We start from the raw sequence: 12,713 nt of genomic DNA, 5'->3' as shown, positions 1-12,713 counted from the left end.
GAGAACAGAAGAGTCCATCTTGGGTGGACTTGTTGGGTTCTCAATCTTTTTCTCCCTAACCCAACAGAGCTGTCAGGGCTCTGGAGCTAGGCTCCAAACCAATGGTTTCAAGTTACAAGAAAGAAGATTCTGACTAAACATATGAAAAAGCTTTCTGACAGTAAGAGCTGTTCGACAGTGGAACAGACTCCCATGAGGTTTTTAAGCAGAGGTTGGAAGGCCATCTGTCATGGATGCTTTAATTGAGATTCCTACATTGCAGGGGGTTGAACTAAGGTTGAACTAAGCCCGGCTTCGGCTGGGGAGGGTGGGATATAAATGAAATTTATTATTATTATTATTATTATTATTATTATTATTATTAAAAAGGTAAAGGACCCCTGGACAGTTAAGTCCCGTCAAAGGAGACTATGGGGTTGCAGTGCTCATCTCGCTTTCAGGCTGAGGGAGCTGGCGTTTGTCCAGAGACAGCTTTCTGGGACGTGTGTCCAGCATGACTAAACCACTTCTGACACAACGGAACACCATGATGGAAGCCAGAGCACATGGAAATGCCGTTTACCTTCCTGCCACAGCGATACCTATTTATCTACTTGCACTGGCGTGCTTTTGAACTGCTAGGTAGGGAGGAGCGGGGACAGAGCCACGGAAGCTCACCCCGTTGTGCGGATTTGAACCGCCAACCTTCTGATTGGCAAGCCTAAGAGGCTCAGTGGTTTAGACCACAGTGCCACCCGCATCCCTTGGGTTGAACTAGATGGCCTTTGGAGTCCCTTCCAACTCCACAATTCTATGATTCTGTTACGCACTGGGACCTGGGTTTATATAAGGCTACATACACACTATACATATAAAGCACATTTAAATCACATGACCTCCCTCTATGAATCCTGGGAACTGTAGATTACTTGTACCCTCCAGTTCCCAGGATTCTTTTGGGGGAATACATGTATTTTTAAAGTGCTTCCATAAGTGTGTAGTGTGTATGAAGCCATAATGTGGGAAAGGGGATGCCTCATGCTTTCACACATGCAAAAAAGCACATCATGTTTCACGTTGGAGAAGGCCAAAGTAGTCTTCCACATGACCAATGCATTCAGACTGGTCTATTTTAGAATCTCTAAGCATTATTAAAAAATATACTGGTACTTCCTTCACAAAGAAATAAGGAGAAAGGGTTCGAGACAAAAGCAACGTATTTCTTAGGCTAGGAAATACTCCACTTCTGAGCAGTTTTTAATCTTACTTGCTGAGCATGAGGCACAACCTGTTTTATATGTAAGCATGGCTGTTGTTTATTAAAAAAAAGAAAATGTGAGGAAGGGAACTATCAAACTGTCCTGCCAAAGCCATTTCACACACACACACACACACACACACACACACACACAAAACACTTCCAAGACTTACAATGAGAACAAAATAAAATGCTCACATTTCCAAATATCAATGCTTCTGAAAGGCAGGATGAAGCAATAGCCTTTGTCGCATCCTCTAGACTTGCAGAGCCCCATCTGTGACAGCGTAGCCTCGTGGACTTTATTGGGAGGAGATTCCAGATGTAATTTCAGTGGGGAAACTGAACAGTAAGGCCTGAGTTTGTGAACTCATCCAGAGAGTGCACCAGTTCAGACATTCTGCCTGACACATTGTCAAAACAGGAAAGGGCAGAAGCTGTCACAGCTCCTAACTACCCTCATAGACTTCAGTGGAAAGTGCTACTGAACTCCCATGAGCAGTGAATCACATGGAAGGGCAACTCTCCTGGATGCTGTAAGTTTGATAATTATTATTATTATTATTATTATTATTATTATTATTATTATTTATTATTATTTATACCCTGCCCATCTGGCTTGGTTTCCCCAGCCATTCTGGGCGGCTTCCAACAAAAGATTAAAAATACATTAAAACATCAGTCATTAAAAACTTCCCTACACAGGGCTGACTTCAGATGTCTTCTAAACGTCAGATAGTTGCTTATTCCTTTGACATCTGATGGGAGGGCATTCCACAGGGCGGGCGCCATTACTGAGAAGGCCATCTTGCTGGTTCCCTGTAACCTCACTTCTCGCAGGGAGGGAACCGCCAGAAGGCCCTCGGAGCTGGACCTCAGTGTCTGGACTGAACTGGGGGTGGAGACGCTCCTTCAGGTATACTGGGCTGAGGCCGTTTAGGGCTTTAAAGGTCAGCACCAACACTTGAATTGTGCTCGGAAGTGTACTGGGAGCCAGTGTAGGTCTTTCAAGACTGGTGTTATGTGGTCTTGGCAGCCGCTCCCAGTCACCTGTCTAGCTGCCGCATTCTGGATTAGTTGTAGTTTCTGGGTCACCTTCAAACACACAAATGTGTACCCCATTTGTGGGATGTATTGCTAGAGCATTCAAGTACAACATTTCCCCATTGCCTAGAATGGACACGCAGGGAGTGTGGCTCCAAACAGGGAGGACTTCCTGTCATACCTGTTGGGAGCCTCCTCCCCCTGAGTATGACTAGGTAGATGGGCGTGACCCTAGCTGACCAATGAAAAGGGCTGGCCCTGCAGCCCTCTTTCTCTTTTGGACTTCCTCTGTTGGATCTTCTCTTCTAGATCTCTACTGCTCCTGGCTCTTAGCCAGCACATGGCTTATCCTTTACAGAGGATGGAGGCCACAAGTAGCAAGTCTGAGATTTAGCTCAGACTTCTTTTCTCTACAAATAAAACTACAACCACAAGATACAGCCTGCCTTCAGATTACAGCTGTGGACTGAACGTGATGAAAATAGGGACATCCTACCATACCCTCTAACATTTATCCACTGAAAACAGAGACATCCTAAGGAAAAGCAGGGCATTCCGGGATGAAATCAGAAACCGGGACAGCTTCTCTAAATCATGGACATCCCTGGAAAATAGGGACCAGCATTGCAGTGCTGGCTTTGGTGCCGATTCCCTGAAAGTGCTTGCAAGATCTCACCTAAATCTCAAGAGATATTTTGTTCTCCTTGATATCTTGCAAGACTTTGATGAGATCTCACAAGATCTTGCAGGAAATCAGCACCTATGCAGTACTGGGACCGCTTCTCTGGCAGAGGTGGGGGCCTGAAAGGAGGCACCCATGATGAAGGTGCTGCTGTAAGAAAAACACTGGGGCCTAATTTGAATAGTAGAGTGCTGGTTATCTGGTGGGCAGGGCTTGTGCTTTAGCAATAAAACTGCTTTTCAAGGTACAGACAAAACTAGATGCTTCTCGTGTGGAAAAATAGGACATTTTGCAAGGAACTGTACAAAACAAAGTGGCACTAATAAAGAAAAGTTCCAGGGTGGTGACAGAAAGAAAACTAAAAATGCTTTTGTAGTTCATCAGAACTCTCTAGCAATATCAAGTTATAGGAAAACTGGTGCTGTTAATATTACACCTTCTAGTCGTTAATTGAGTCGGCAGCTTCCATGCACATGACGTGTGATGCTAATTTTTTTCAGAGCGTTAAATGAAAACTCATCAAAGACAGTTACAGTTGCAAATTGCAACAAAATAGCTGTGCAAGGAAAAGGAGCAGGCTTGCTCAAGTGTGTCGCAGGTAGAAATACTGATAGTAATGAAGTGAGAGATGTCGTTTTCTTGCTGAGTTTGCTGAGTGTGTCAACCCTGACCAAGCATGGTTTTAATGTAAATTTTCATCACAACAAATGTACAGTTACCAAAGCTAGAGTTTTGTATGCACAAAAGTCTTTGTGGAGTCTTTGTGCTGGATACCGGTCAAGAAAGAGTGAATATGGTGAAGAAGAATTCAAGTGCAACTTGTGTTCATCTGTGGCACAAAAGGCTAGCACATAGAGGCTTCAGGATTATAGCAGACCTGCCAAAGAAAGATTTGGTGAGAAGAATGGAAATTAAACCTTGTAAAGTTGACCTGGATAGTGAAATATGTGAAAGTTGTTTGGTGGGAAAGGGAACAAGACCTTCTATCTCTAAGCAAAGCCAGAAAAATTCAACAGAGCCTTTGCAACTTATTCATCCTGATATATGTGGTCCAATTCAACCGATGTCTCATGGGGGAAACAACAAAATGGGGGAACATTTCTGCTTGTATATGTAGATAATATAATTTTGGTTACTGAGAACAAGCAAGATTGTGCAAAAATTGTTGAATGTTTAAATGAGAAAGTTTTGAGAATCTACATGCTAGATTAAAATTGATTAATTTAAATTAGACACACTGAGAATGGGATGGTAAGAAGAACACTGGGGCCTAATTTGTACAGTAGAATGCTTGGTATCTGGTGGGCAAGCTCATCCTTTATTTCCACACTGTGACTCCAGACCAAATCATCTGTCCGGAGAGCTGGCCAGGACAGCTTTCCTGTTACACCTTCTGGGTTTGGTGAGGCATGTGACCCCCACTTGTCCTGAGTCTACTCCAGGTATGTGAGGAATCACATACCTACTCCCCAAGCTAGCGAGCCCCACCTACCTGCCTTTCCTCAGAACGAACAGCTGTAAATTCTGGAATCCTGAGATCAGGGGTGGTTCATCCCATTTTGCCACTTGAGGCAAAACAGGATGTGCCACCCTGCTCTGCCACACCACCACCACCCATGGGACACTCACCAGCACTGTGCCACCTGCCACTGGCATTGCAGATGTACCATACCCTCCAACATTTCTCTGATGAAAATAGGGATATTCTAAGGATCAAATCCAGAAACCGGAATGGCTTCTCTAAATTAGGGACGTCCCTGGAAAATAGGGACACTTGGAGGGTGTGCAAGTCCTGATTCTTCTGGCAGATCACCCTAGCTGGATCGAGGCAACATTCTGTAACTTTCTGCATCTCTCTTGGAAATGAGATCTGTTTGTTTTTTCTGGGACTTAGCTTTGACCTTGACTGTAAGATACTGCTGCAAGTACTGAATAGTTCTTCTATGAGGGTGATAGGTTGGCAGCAAAAGGCTGCCAGGCAGTCTTTGAAAGCACACTGGAAGTTCTGTTTGTTTCCATCTTTTTGAAAACGACTGCCTAAAAGCACAGATAATTGAGCAAACACGCTGTGTAGGCAACAGCGCAAAATAAATAAATAAACGCACTTGCGAAAAGGAGAAAATTAAAAATCCTCTCAAAGATTATCAAGAAGCACAGCTTGTTTCTGACGCAATGTTATCGTTCCCCAGCCCCTCGGTGTTCAGATGGTCACACGCAGATCCTCCTCACAAGTAGTCCAGGGTTGAAACATGTCCACTTATCTTAACTCTAAGTGACACTGTGGGGAAGGTGAAGACTGGGGAGGGCAGGGGGGTGAGAGAAATCATCACATCATACTCACAATAGATCCACATAAGTTAATCCTGTCCATTCATTTCAGTGTGTCTTCACTGAGTAGAACTATCCTTAGATATAACTCCCTCAAAATTTTCTTAGCCTTTACGGTGCCACAAGAGCCACTGCTTCTTTATTTCAAAAATCTAAAATGGCTATCCCTCTAGCGAATTATTATTTACAGTACACCTTACTCTTCTTCAAGGAGCTCAGAATACCATGCATGACCATTGCATTGTTGTAATAATTCTTAAATGAAACACAGTGCCTAGTTGAAAGCCACTGGTGAGATTCATGGCTGAATAAGGATTTGAAATCACGTCTCCCCTGTCTGATACTCTAATCACTACAGAACACTGCTTTTGGTAAGAAAGGCAAGACTTAAATGTGTACATCTTTTGATATTGTCAATAATTTAACAAATAAACCTAGAGTAGGGCTGCCATATGTCCAGATTGTCCCGGACATTACCGGGATTTCAAAGACAGAACTGATGTCTGAATAGTCGGAATTTCTGAATAGTGGCACTTTATACAAGTCAATTGAAAATTCATGTGGTTTTTTTTTTTTTAAATATTTCTTTATTTTCATGGTTTCCTAAAAGTAAGCTCAACAATATTGGGGTCTTCCTAAAAAAAAAGCTCAACACTCCAAACTACAAGAAAGAAGATTCCACCTAAACATTAGGAAGAACTTCCTGACAGTAAGAGCTGTTCGACAGTGGAATTTGCTGCCAAGGGGTGTGGTGGAGTCTCCTTCTTTGGAGGTCTTTAAGCAGAGGCTTGACAACCATATGTCAGGAGTGCTCTGATGGTGTTTCCTGCTTGGCAGGGGGTTGGACTCGATGGCCCTTGTGGTCTCTTCCAACTCTATGATTCTATGATTCTATGATTCAACAACTTTTGGGATGTGCTGGTTTTTTAAATGTATTTTTAATCTTTGTTGGAAACTGCCCAGATGGGCGGGGTACAAATAAATAATAATAATAATAATAATAATAATAATAATAATAATTACTTTTTGAAATATTGCAACCATAACCTAGAGGATATTAATTTTATCACATTCTGGGGGTGTACATCCTAGCAGTTCGAAAGCACATCAAAGTGCAAGTAGATAAATAGGTACCGCTCCAGCGTTTCTGTGTGCTGCTCTGGTTTACCAGAAGCGGCTTAGTCATGCTGGCCACATGACCCGGAAGCTGTACGCCAGCTCCCTTGGCCAATAAAGCGAGATGAGCACCGCAACCCCAGTCGTCTGCGACTGGGCCTAATGGTCCTTTACCTTTACAATTCCTGGATAAAATATGTAGTTTTGTTGTTGCTAGTGACAAGGCATTAAAAATCAGGTTTAATTTGTCTCTGTAGATTAAATAAAACAAGAGGATGAGTGGAACATAGAGAATATTGTATGCCAATGTACAACAGAGCAGTTGTTTCTTTAGGAGTGACAGAAACTTCACCCACTCCTGAGCATTTGAGCATGGGGAAAACTTTGTAGCATTCAAAAAAGGCTGAACGTTGTCATGCAATAAATGTGTGGCTTAAAGTGGACAGGTTAACAGATAACCTTCAGTCTGGTCAAAACAGTTTTAGGCTATTCTGCTTCACAAACCACCACAATTAAAGAGTCCTTCCTGTGATTTCTTTGTGGCTTTTTGGGAAAACTTTCTGAACTGGGGTCTGTTCAGAGATAGGGAAGCTACAGCATTTTAGTCACGTTTTTTAAATGACTGAACATAAGCCTGAACGGTTTCATGTTGAAACAGAATAGTTAGCTCCGTAAATGGAATGGAAGAGGTTACATGTAATTCATTACATTTGAAAATAAAATAAAAGGTTCATTATGATGATTGACTGTCTAGGTGTTTGAGTCCCAAAGTGCACTGGCCCACTGACATTCACAAAAACATTTCTAATAGGGGAGTTTATAACAAGCAGAATGCTGTTGCTGCCTGCAACACATGCCCCTTCATTTCCTCTAATTTGATATAATATAAATAAATACTCTGTGGCTCCTGAAAGGAACTCCAAAGCTCTGGGTTGCAGATCATGTGTTCCAAATAAAGCACCTCTCTCAAGTCCCAAATGCCTCAACCCTTTGGGCTAAGGAAGGTAATTGTCAGTTGCCAAGGAGAAGGGTCAAAGGGAGCAAGTGGGCTTTTTCCTGTATTTGTCTAGGAGAATAAACATGAGGACTCGAATACTCCACTAGGATCTCAAGGTTTCGACAAAGCAAAAGCCTGTGAGATGGTTCTGATGCTTGCTCATGAAGGACTGAAATTGTTGTGCCAGAAAAGCAGCACATTTAAATCATATACCCTCATGCCATCAGAAAGCAGATGTGGAAACATCTGTACCTACTACCAAGAGTATAAGGAGAAGGCAGAGAAGTTGAAGCAATCCTTTGCATTTCTGTTGGGGGGGAAATACATATTGTCTGTTTAATACTTTGGCCCTACTTTGGATGCTGTTCATTGTAGGGTATTTATTTATACAGTGAACAACAAGATAAAGTTAGTCTGGCATGGCATGTCAGATCAGAAGAAAGCTGTGCTCCCACTTTGTGATCACAACATTTTTTCCAGCACTCAGACTGCTTAAGGATTCATTCAGGAACCTTCAGTATACCTGAAGGAGCATCTCCACCTCCATTGTTCTGCCCGGACACTGAGGTCCAGCGCCGAGGGCCTTCTGGCGGTTCCCTCCCTGCAAGAAGCAAAGCTATAGGGAACCAGGTAGAGGACCTTCTTGGTAGTGGCGCCCACCCTGTGGAACACCCTCCCACCAGATGTCAAAGAGATAAACAACTATCTGATGTTTAGAAGACATCTGAAGATAAGCCCTGTTTAGGGAAGTTTTTAATGTATTTTTAATCTTTTGTTGGAAGCCACCCAGAGTGGCTGGGGAAACCCAGCCAGATGGGCAGGGTACAAATATATTATTATTATTATTATTATTATTATTATTATTATTATTACAGGAAAGAACATCAAGTTCAGTAGATGCCTACAGCCCCGCCACACACACACACCTTTTTAAAGGGGGGGGGGATATGTGCTCACCTCAAGTCTCATAGCACCCACTCCCCAAGGTTTATAAAATTCTGCATGGAAAATCGATAGTGGGGGAAAACTGACAGGTTCATTCCCACCTACCCAATAAAACTAGAACAGGGTCACATTGATGGATAAGATAATCAGGACAGTCAACAGAAGTGCTGAAAGTCAGCCATCCTCACGATACACCTCCACAGCCTTCTCTTACAGTGCTGGGAAACAGGGTCTATGCCACAAGACATGTGCGACTCCAGCATTGTGAGCCTTTACAAAAACAAATGTGACCACCAGGACTGTAACAACTACCATGGAATCCCCTTGTTGAATATTGTGGGGAAAGCCTTCGCCTGTGTAGTTCTCAACAGACTACAGCCACTCGCTGACGGGGCTTATCCCAAGTCACAATGCAGCTGAGATGGGTTTCTCATTGTGCCAGCTGCAGGAGTGATGCTGAGGGCAGAAATGTCACTTGTACATTGCCCTCATAGACCTGACGAAGGCTTTTGACCTCATCGGTTGAAGCAGGCTCTTCACACTTCTCAGCAAGGTAGAATAAGCTCCACAACATGATTGTCTCCTTTCACAAGAACATGCATGGAGACATCCAGTATGACGGTTCAACCTTGGAAGCCTTCTCTATAAAGATCAACGTGAAACAGGGTTATATTCTTACCTCAATTCTTTGGCATATTTCTCTCTCTGTTCTTTTCACATGCCATCAGTTCCACTGAAGATGGTGTGTACTTCCATTCAAGGAGTGATGGAAGAGGGGCTTTTTCAGCCGGAACTCACCGGAACTTAGTTCCAGCACCTCTCAGGTGTGTGCCATTGCCATTCTAAGAGAATGAGGGTGTTGCTCATGGTGAGTTCTGGCACCTCTTTTTCTAGAAAAAAAATAACACTGAAAGGGGGTCTATTCAATTGGGTCTATTCAACTCCATGCCAAAAGTGTAGAGAGTTCTTATCTGTGAGATGTTGCTTGCAGATGACACAGCCTTGACAATGCACTCCGAGGAGGCTCTACAAGGACTCATCAACCACTTTGTCGAAGCTTGTGCAGAGTTTGGTTTCACCATCAGCCTGACAAAGACCAATATCTTCGTCAGGACATCACCATCATTCCACGCATCAGCACTGGTGACCACACACTTGAGGTGGTAGACACAATTAATCCTGAACGCACAAGGAGCATAAAGTTGTATATTTACAAGTATGTTATTGCCATATTCATGCATTTAGGTTATATTTGTAACACCTTTGGTTTATATCTAAAATTAACATGTTAAGTGGCACCGAAATAAGCTGCTAAAACATCCAGTTCATGGCCACCAAATGCCTACCACAAGACTAGGATTGTTTTATAACAACAAAATGTGGGCTGTTTAACAAGTTTTAAAAGTCAACCAAAATTTGAGGCAGATGAATATACAATCTGAGCACAAGGAGGCACCTAAGAAAATAAGCAAAGCTGGTAAAGAGATTAGGAGTTTTTAGTATCTGTGTTAGTTTTCAGTAGCTTTATCATGTCCTTTGGTGCTTAACAGATCAATGTATATTTCACATTTTATTTTACTGTTGGGATTATTATTACTAGAAAGCTTGTCAGTCACACATCACGCTTTGTTTCTCACCCCAGAACCTAAGCACCCCGAAATCAAAATTATTTTAGGAAACTGTTTAGCTTTTGTGGCTTTAGCAAAAAATAATAATAATGAAGTAACATAACTATTGGTTTCCTAAGTGAAAGGCATAGGCTTCCTTTGATTAAAAATTTCTTTGGATGGCTCTAAGTATTTTAAAGAGATTGTAATGATCTTTAAATCACAGATAACTCAACCCATAAAGTGAAAATTTGGTTTTCTTCATAATGATGTTTCTTGTCAACTGTTGGGAATGGTCTTCAGTCAATTCAATACATAATAGCCAAAGTAAATAGGATAATTCACAATAGGCAAACCAATCCTTCTAACCATTCCTTTGGAAATCTTCATGGGGTTGACAGGAGAGGTTGTTGAGAAACTGACAAGCTCTACATCTATGTCAATTACATCCCCCCACCAGTGTTTTCAATAATATGTGATTTTTAACCCTAAGTGGCTAAAAACAGGCCATCTCCTAAATACATTAAAGGCTTCTCCAGCTTTCTTCCAGGGGCTTACTCAGCAAGCTTGCAAGCTAGCAGACAAACAAACAAAACCCTAGAATCTAGTGCTCTAAAGAATGGAACCAGAGTGAAGCAGGGTGCTAATTGCTAAATTGGTGCAAAGAAGAAAGAATTCCAACTGGAACAAATGCAAAGAAAAGTCAGTACAATTAATGACACTATCCACAGTCCACTTTGTGCCACAGTCCATTAAAGAGCTAAGGGGGCACATTTGCAGAGGAGAACTGTTCTTCCACCTGCCAACTGACCCTTGCAAATGTTTCCCAGGGACTGTCATTTTCTCTAATGCCCCACCCAGCTTTGGGGCGACACTATATTGGGATGTAGTGTAATTCCAGGGGCATTGTTGGGGGGTAAATGGTACCCCTGACTCTCTTAGTGTATTCCAAGGGGGTGTTGATGGCTGTTGGTTCAATTGTGAATCTACATTAAAAACACACACACAAAAACAGTCGAAATATATAAAAAAATAAAATCATTATCCAGTAGCACCTTAGAGACTGTGGCATTCATATGGAGCCCCCAGTCGTCTCACGGACTATTGACCCTTACACCACTAATCCGCTGCCACCAACCAGGTCCTCCCCGGTAAATCACTTAGTCTCAGTCAGGTTCTCAAGTTAAGGAAGAAGAGTGTAGTTTATTGCAGACACAAATAAACTTTAACTGCCTTCAAAATGTTGTTACTCTTTACCTTCTTAGTCTTATTTTATCCTGTCTCTATCTCTTCCACCTCCCCTCACACAAGAACCAACTGCGCTAACTGTCTCTCTATTTCCAACTGTCTGCCAACTGCTTTTCCAACTGCCTTTCCCAACCAACCAACCCACTAAAACCAGCCAACTACCCACCTAAACCAAACCTCGGGCTAAGCCCTTTTATAAACAGGTAGGCTCCGCCTCCGGCTTTCCTATTGGTCTACATATTAACCCTTTCTCTCCCCCTGTACAGACATTTTCAAATGAGAGGGCAAACGCCACATCGACCAACTAAAACAGTGGTAGTTTAAAAGAGGAAAGGCTGCTACTACCACTGCTTTTCTATGTATGCTACCTACCTCCACCCCAAATTGCTATATTTTCCCCCAGTTGCCCATACAATTCCTTGTTATTTTGGAAAGATGTAGAGCCTTTAGCTGATTTAATATCAGAACACCACCCTGCAACACACATTGTTGCCAAATCATAGACCAAGCTACCATCTCTTCTACCTAAGCATTCATATACCTTTACCGGGATACTGTGATGGCTTATGTTTGTACCTATCACACCTTGCTTCACCCTGAAATACTTAACTTAAAGCATCCAAGTCTTTTGTTTTCAATGGAACTTAGGCAGGCCAACTTTTCTCTAGCTGGCATTCTTTGACTTGAGTGAGGAATTAGGTTTTCTGTTTCCAGAGTTAGCATCCGGAGGCAGAAGCTTATAAACAAAACAAACCTGGATTGCCTTCCATTCAAATGGATTAAAAGTAATGGGAATTGTCCAATAGTGCCCTATTTTTGCAATTTTCAAATTAATCAGAAGACTTGAGTTCTCCTTGACTCCTGTCACCAGTAGTTGGCTTCAGGATCCTTCCCCCAGAACTTTGATGAAGACTTTTAGGGGGTGGGGGAGGGAGTCTAAGAATATATTTTTGGAGTGTTCAGGTTACCATCTAGCATTACAAGTTGATGGGTATTAGGTGTCATATCATCTGTTTTGCTTCTTTGGCAATCTAGCCATTTGGGAAAATGATAGCCTTAGCATATTTGAAAATCAGTATTTAATGCCCTTTTTAGTTAATTTGCCTACGGATAACTTTTATAACAGAAAGATTATTCTCTCAGCAGGTCACTTTAATGTATCCTTTCCATCTGCATTCCCCCTGGTTCTCGTATTAGTTACATGATTTCCTGAATCTGACCTCCATTATTTCCCTTGCTGGTATGTGGTTGGCGTAATATATTCTAATGAAGTGTAGGTAAAAGGGGATCGTAAACTTGATCCGAGGTACAATGAGCCAAAAGTTATCTCCTTGGGAAAGTGATCAAGTAACAAGAAATCCTAGCTGATTAGTAGGTGGCTTAATACTGAGCCGGCCATTATAAATAAGAACCTATGCAAATCATGAAATAATTCAGCATGTGGGTCCCAAGGGGCTTAAAAGAAAGCACTGCAGTAGACAATAATTTGCTAACAGATGTCACACTGAA

The 12,713-nt window shown here is 42.2% G+C and overlaps 1 long non-coding RNA gene across 1 annotated transcript; it reads right to left on the bottom strand.

Moving 5' to 3' along the window:
* Positions 1-3,083: 3,083 nt before the first annotated feature.
* On the bottom strand, positions 3,084-12,465 carry LOC308471252. The gene is made up of 3 exons (XR_013982843.1): positions 11,214-12,465; positions 9,029-9,528; positions 3,084-5,259 (listed from the first exon to the last, which is right to left on the bottom strand). It is a non-coding gene; the product is annotated as an uncharacterized lncRNA (long non-coding RNA).
* Positions 12,466-12,713: the final 248 nt, after the last annotated feature.

The sequence above is a fragment of the Podarcis pityusensis genome (genome assembly GCF_964106645.2).
Source record: "Podarcis pityusensis genome assembly, chromosome: 2".
NCBI classification, from domain to species: Eukaryota; Metazoa; Chordata; class Lepidosauria; order Squamata; family Lacertidae; genus Podarcis; species Podarcis pityusensis.
Note: the sequence above shows the minus strand (reverse complement) of the source record. Positions and strands in the feature narration are given on the sequence as shown.